The 7229-nt window shown below is 34.9% G+C and overlaps 1 long non-coding RNA gene across 1 annotated transcript; it reads right to left on the bottom strand.

Moving 5' to 3' along the window:
- Positions 1–1027: 1027 nt before the first annotated feature.
- LOC148914288 (uncharacterized) lies at positions 1028–3469 on the bottom strand. The gene is made up of 2 exons (XR_016123103.1): positions 2792–3469; positions 1028–1320 (listed from the first exon to the last, which is right to left on the bottom strand). It is a non-coding gene; the product is annotated as an uncharacterized LOC148914288 (long non-coding RNA).
- Positions 3470–7229: the final 3760 nt, after the last annotated feature.

Raw genomic sequence — 7229 nt, 5'->3', positions numbered from 1 at the left:
AAATGCCAATTGTTCCACACTTGATTCTGCTACAGTTGATGGAATGCTTGTTTGAGTTGCCCCACTATGTATGTACATCACAACTTCCCCCAAATAACGTGTTAAAAACGCTATAACAGGTTACGATAGCATTATACAAAACACCACAAAACTATAACAATTAACTACTATAAATTTTTTTCTTCGTTTATATATTGGTTTAATTTTTTGTCGGAATGTTTATATATTGGCTTGTAATGATATTTTGGGTGATTTTGTTTATTTTTTATGTTAATATTATTGTATTTGTTTTTAGGTGCAATGCATTTTGTGGCTTATCAATGAATTTGTTTTTCTGCATATTATTGGTTCAAAATGCAATATTTTGGTTTTTGCATATTATTTATTTATTTTTAAATTGACAATCAATATTTTTATGGGAGATTCACTATTATACCTATTTTAGGAGTCCAAATTATAAAAAGGGAGCTTCACTAATATACCCAAAATAAGGGCTGAAATTATAAAAAAACCCCACATGAAAAACACTTTATAAACACACCCAAAACCCATTTATTAAATAACAAATTAGTGTTGAAGTTCCAATAAATTACACCACTGCCACTATCAAACCCAACAGAAAAAAAAAAAAAAAAAAACTCAAAAAGCACCCAAAATAACCCCAGCCCAATTTTATAAAAAAAAAAGCCCAAAACATGGAATTCACTTTATAAACATACCCAAAAAACATTTACTACATAACAAATAAGTGTTGATCTTCCTATATATTGCATCTCTGCCATTGATTAACTTAAAACAAGCTTAATACAAAAGACAAAAAAAAAAACCCAAAACAAGCCCAACAAGCCTAGCCCATATTTTTTTTAAAAATCCAAATTAAAAAAAAAAATCATAAAAACCAAGGGCATGTCTCCACAACCCTTCTTTACCAAACCTCCGCAAACCATTTTATAAAAGTACATTGTTAATATCATTTCATAGATGTACATTGTTAATACCATGTCATAAACCATTTTATAGAAGTACATTGTTAATACTATTTCATAGAAATACATTGTTAATACCATGTCATAGATGTACATTGTTAATATCATGTCATAGATGTATATCGTTAATATCATGTAATAGAAGTACATTGTTAATACAATTTCATAGAAAACATTGTTAATACTATTTCATAGAAAACATTGTTAATACTATTTCATACAAAAAAAAACTCAAAAAGAAAACCCAGTAAGACATCCGATATCTTGTGCAGAAACCACCTCCAATTGTCCATAGTTTCACCAGAAACGATCGCAAATGCAAAAGGAAATACCTCTACAAGAAAAAGAAAAAAATACATTGTTAATACTATGTCATAGAAGTACACTGTTAATACTATGTCATAGAACTATCTTTTTAGTTAAAATCACATTCTGCATATCATAAACTTCAAGTGCACAGCTATATATAGAGCAAAATATAGAGCATGTTTTTTTACTAAAAAATTTCTTTATATTATAGAAAATTAGTAAAATACCCATATTATGTCATAGAAGTACACTGTTAATACTATGTTATAGAATTATCTTCCTAGTAAAAATTACATTCTACATATCATAAAATTCAAGTGCACAGCTATATATAGAGCAAAATATGGAGCATGCTTTGTTACTGAAAAATCTGTTAATATTACAGAAAATTAGTAAAATACCCATATTATATCATAGAAGTACACTGTTAATACTATGTCATAGAACTATATTCCTAGTAAAAATCACATTCTGTATATCATAAATTTCAAATGCACAGCTATATATAGAGCAAAATATGGAGCATGCTTTGTTACTGAAAAATCTGTTACTATTATAGAAAATTAGTAAAATACTCATATTATGTCATCGAAGTACATTGTTAATACTATGTCATAGAAATTAACTCAGTTGCAGAATATGAACAGTTCATACCACTTACTGGAAGTTAACAACTACATCATTTCCTTTGCATAATATGTATGATAAAAGTGTACAATTGCAAAAACCCCATGTTCGTAAACCAGCTACCTCATTATAGCACAACTTCATAGCTTTTGAAAGTAAGCTTTAGAGACTGTTTTCTACTAATTGAAAGTGTTACCTTCATTACTTCTAGACTAATGTTGTTCATGCACCAGTGGAAATTGACACATGCTAAAGAGCTCAATTGAAAATTTATTGCATTAACAGATCCAAGATAGGACCCAAAGACCTTGACCACATGAAATGTCAATCTAAATTTTTTGAGCTGCTCTTGACTAAAAGTAAACATAAATTAAACAAGCCTGTAGCTTCTTAAGGCAAAGAAGCAGAGAACTAAAAGAATCAAATGTATTTAGTATGGTTCAGGGCAGATGACAATTAGTTTTTCTTTTTTTCTATTTTGAAAAAGCCCATCTTTCACAGCAATGTAGCTGTAAAGTAAGTCTACAATGAAAATTGCAGTCAACTCACAAAACAACCTTGGAAGAGTTGTAAATCCTTGATATTAAAAAAAAAAAATTAATTCAACTAAGCTAAAAACCTAATCTGACTCCAGCTCTCTAGTATTAGCGAAACTTCATCTCATTCGGTTTGCTGCCCCTAAACGCTGAAAGAGAGAAGAATGACCTTATTGCTAAAACACACAAAAATAGTACACAGTATTGGAATCTTATATAAGAGAATTAGAATTGGTGCATCAAAATTCTAGTATACAACTGCAGAAAAGAATTTACAGTAAGAAACAATAGAAAAACAATAATGCATGTATATATTCTAGTCATGTGTGAAACCTTTAGTCACAGGTGCGTCGTGGCTCTCTTGCAACTTGTGTGAACAACTCTGGCCATCAAATTTGCTAATATTTGATTTGAGTTGTATGCACAAACCCACAATGGTTAGAGCATGAGACTTCGCTAGGAATATGAAAGAATATAACTACAGCGTCAACCCCCATTTAAGTGCATGAGTTATTCAGGGGAGGCAAACAATGGACATCCAAACAACTATTCTACTTTTCTCTAAATACCACCTGCATTTTTCTACAATCTACTTCAAAAACAAATTAAAGCAAAGATTGGCTAGGAAAATATTAAAGGAGAAAAAGAAACAAAAGGAGGATGGAATTAAGCAATGAAAAGAGGAAACTCAGAAATTCCAAGTACTATAACCCAACCCTCCAGCACGAATATACTCAGATTCAACTAAAAAAGGATACCTTAATTAATATGAAAACCGAATCCAATACCACAGATTTTTAACCACAGCTCAAACCAAAACACAAGATCAAATTCACAACCAAACCGAATCTGAAATCATTCCAAATTATAAACAAACAAAAAATTAAAATCACAATTCAAAACTCAAATGAATATCAATACAAATTACCTAAGTGGCCAAAATCGAATCGTCATCGAGATGCTATCCCCACCGCTTTCACGATGACTGCCACCTTAGTAGCCAAAGCCGCCATATCCTCCGCGGCTGTAACCTCCGTTACCCCTACCACCACCGCCGATTCTACGAGATTGGGCCTCATTGAAGGTGATGTTACGACCGTCGAGGTTCTGGCCGTTTATGCCATCGATCGCGTCCCTCATGGTCTTCTCGTTGTTGAAGGTGACGAAGCCGGAGCCCCTGAACATCTCGGTCTCACGGTCGTTGATGATCTTCGATTCGATGACCAAACCAAACGGAGAAAAGGCCTCCGCAACGCATCATTGTTGGTGGAGGAAAGAGTCGGCCTCATGGATCAGGACCCGAGTCCACCTCCTGAGTTGTAAAATGACCTTGCCTGTGACTGAGATGCAAGAGATTGAGCTATGAGATATGGAAATAGCTGCAAGATCTGTGAGAAAGCAAGTGAGAGATCCAAAAAGCAATGAAAATTGGAGATGCGGCTCCGATGGTGAGGTTAGTTAAATCGGCCGCTCGTCGATTTCTCACAGACCAGCTCCAAGATTTTGAAGGAGCAATTGTCGATTATCTTAATTGAGCCTCGGAGCTGGGTTTATTTTGGGCAAAGGGCAAAACAATAATCCAACATTGCTATTAAATTTAAAAAATCGACAGCTGTCGATTTTTGGGTTTATTTTGGGTGTGTTTTTATACTTTAAATTGTATAGGGTATATTTATAGTTTCATATCTAGGAATGGGTATTTCACTAATTTTCTATTATAAAAATACCCTACATGAAATAGATTTTAGAAACACACCCAAAACCCATTTATAACATAACAAAGAGACTTTGAACTTTCTATAAATTACAAAATTGCCATTGATTTCTTAAAACAAGCCCAACCCCAAAACTTCATTAAAAAAACCAAAATACTCAATAGGTTATCAAACTAATTTAATAATCAAAATTAAATTTAATAGGGTTAGCTATCATTTTTTGGATTTTTTTTTGGGTTTGTTTATAGAAATTAAATGAGGTATGGTTTATCTATGTCACTAGTGCTAAGAATGGGTATATAACTAAAAGGAAAGGATCTAGTGAGAACACTTATATGAGAACATTACATGAGAAAACCGTTGGATCTAATCTAACGGCCGTGTGAAAAGCAATTGTAAGTGAAAGTGTTGTATTAGAACGAGGCCTTCTTCTCTTTCCTCCCTCCAAAACAGCTGTTCGCTTTGTTCAATTAGGAGGCCAATTTTTTTATCAGCTTTGATTAAGGAAGAACACTAACACTGAAGAGAGAGTGCCCCTGTTATTCCTTATTCACTTTGAGGAAGAACATATAAACGATACCCTCATTTTTCTGGCTTTCTCCTTCAAGCGAAACAAAGCAATCTTGGATTTTTATATTTTCATCTTTTTGGTTTGGTATTTCTGGTCAGAACATTTGTCAATCCTTGAGCAACGTCGAAACTGGTGTTGGATTGGAAATTGGCGATCGTACCGTTGTGGTTATGTTCTCTTGGTTTTGAAATCCTTGAGCACGGTCGAAACAGAGGTTGATAAAGATGAAATTTTTTTGGGGTTGACGTCCAGATCTAAAAGGGCTACATTTTCGTATTTGTTGAAATTTTGAAGTTGGAAATCACTTACGAGGTAAGTGATATATTATATTTTGTCAATTTTAGTTTTGGGCATCAACATGAGTTACGTTAGTTTGTATGTAGGTTTTTAATGTTTCACCAGATAGTCATTTTCATGTTAGTTAATACATATATTTTAAAACTCTTTGAAAACATGTGCCAATGTTGGTATGATGGTGGTGATGTGATATTCAGGGTTAAATTGCAAGAATTGTGAAATGGAGTGTGAAGGACAGGTGATACTAGAAGTAAGTTCAGACTTCAAACCAAAATTGGGACTTGCATTTGATTGCTGTGAGGATGTGTTCAATTTCTATAATATGTATGCCGCGAAAGCCGAATTCGGCATTTGGTGTTCTACAACAAGAACGTGCAAATTGACAAGAGAGGTAACAAGGAAAAAATATTTATGTTGTAAACAAGGGTATTCGTTGACAAGCACTGTTAGTCGTAAGAGAAGACATCAAGGTTGTACTTGAACTGGTTGCAAGATTAAACCTATTAGGTAGTAAAAGACAAGAATAAGTACATTGTTGTACGATTCAATGAGGTACACAACCATGACATGACCACAGTTGATAAAGTTCATCTATTGAGATCTCACTTTAACTTAACAGAGTCTACAAAGGTATGAGCAAAGTTAATATCCATGTACATAAACAGATAAGCCTTCTTGAAGTGCAAGTTGGGGGATTGGAAAATGTTGGGTTTGTTAAGAGAGAGGTATATAATTGTGCAAGGGATATGCGGGAGAGGTGATTGGGGATGATGCAGAGCTGCTAAAGGAGCATTTTTGGATGAACAAGAAAAGAATGAATCATTTTCTTTCAAGATGGAGGTAGATTCAGAAGGAAGGATTTGTAATGTTTTCTGGGCAGATGCAAGGTCAAGACGAGCCTATAGGTTTTTTTGGGGATGTGTGGTATTTGATACGACGTTCAACACGAACTGCTATGAGATGGTCTTTGATCCTTTGTCAGGCGTTAATAACCATCGGCATACATTGTTGTTTGGTTGTGCATTCCTAACTAGTGAAACCACGGATTCATTTGTATGGTTGTTCGAGGAATTCATTATCAAGCAGGAGCAGTTCAAGATTGTGCATTCTTCTAAATGCCTCTGCCTTGAAGGCTACCTCATTTGATGCAGCAGCTGAATTTGTTGAGGAAGAGTTAATTGATATCCAAGAGAAGTAACCAAGTCGACGTCGTCTTGAACAATTTCCATCAAAGTCTTCAACATGGCACCGCTTTTGGTTACTTGTACTAAATATTGCCTCGCTAGGAAGGATGAGCATGAGGCCCTTAATAGTTTCTGTTCCCTGCTTCGAAATCGAACATCTGGTAAGTAACAAGTTCACAAGCATTGCACAAATATAAAAGTGAGCAAGTTTCTTACAGTTAATTTTCTCAAAACATCAGAGGCATCTTTATGCCACACTCTACTACGCTTTCCAGGGTCCTCGGGTGATTCTTCACGAATAATTGCCCTTCCCATGTCTCTAAGTAATTGATGCATGATCAACTTGTTGTCTATATCAATTTCCACTAGACATCTATCAACTAGATTTTGAATTCCAATCCTTTTGTAAAAATTTAAGTTGTCTAGTACTGTAATTGTATAACCCATCTTCTTTTCTATGAAGAAACAGACAATATGAAGGAATAAATTCCTGTCATGATCATGTTTTAGAGAATCAAAGCTTATTCTAAGAATCTTTTGAATCTTGTCATCAGGAATCACGTGCAACTTCTGTAATGCACTTTGCCATAGATCTACGCTTTTTCCAAGTAGAGAAGATCCCAAAACTTGGAGAGCTAGTGGAAGGCCTTCACAGTGTTGTACTACATGTTTACACCATAATCAATCGAGCATATCCCGTCTCAAAACAACTAGCACCAAGGCAGACACGCCTTCTCTCCTGCCGAAGGAAGACACTCTTCTGAGGTGCCAAGCACCTGCCGAAACTCCCGACTGCCAAAGCTCACTGATGTTAAACCTAATTCTCATGACACGTGTCACCACCGCGGCGACTTGCACAGAGTCCCACATCGGAAATCTACACCAACCTCCCACTTTCACTTCCCTATAAGAAGGGAACAGTACCCTAGTAAGAGGGGTAACCACTTTTCGCTTTTACTATTACTCCGCAAAGTTACCCTTCTTCACGACTTAGACATCTGAGA

This window comes from Prunus mume, unplaced genomic scaffold (assembly GCF_029339155.1).
Source record: "Prunus mume cultivar Tortuosa unplaced genomic scaffold, ASM2933915v1 scaffold22, whole genome shotgun sequence".
NCBI lineage: Eukaryota > Viridiplantae > Streptophyta > Magnoliopsida > Rosales > Rosaceae > Prunus > Prunus mume.
This window is presented reverse-complemented; position numbering and strand designations above follow the sequence as displayed.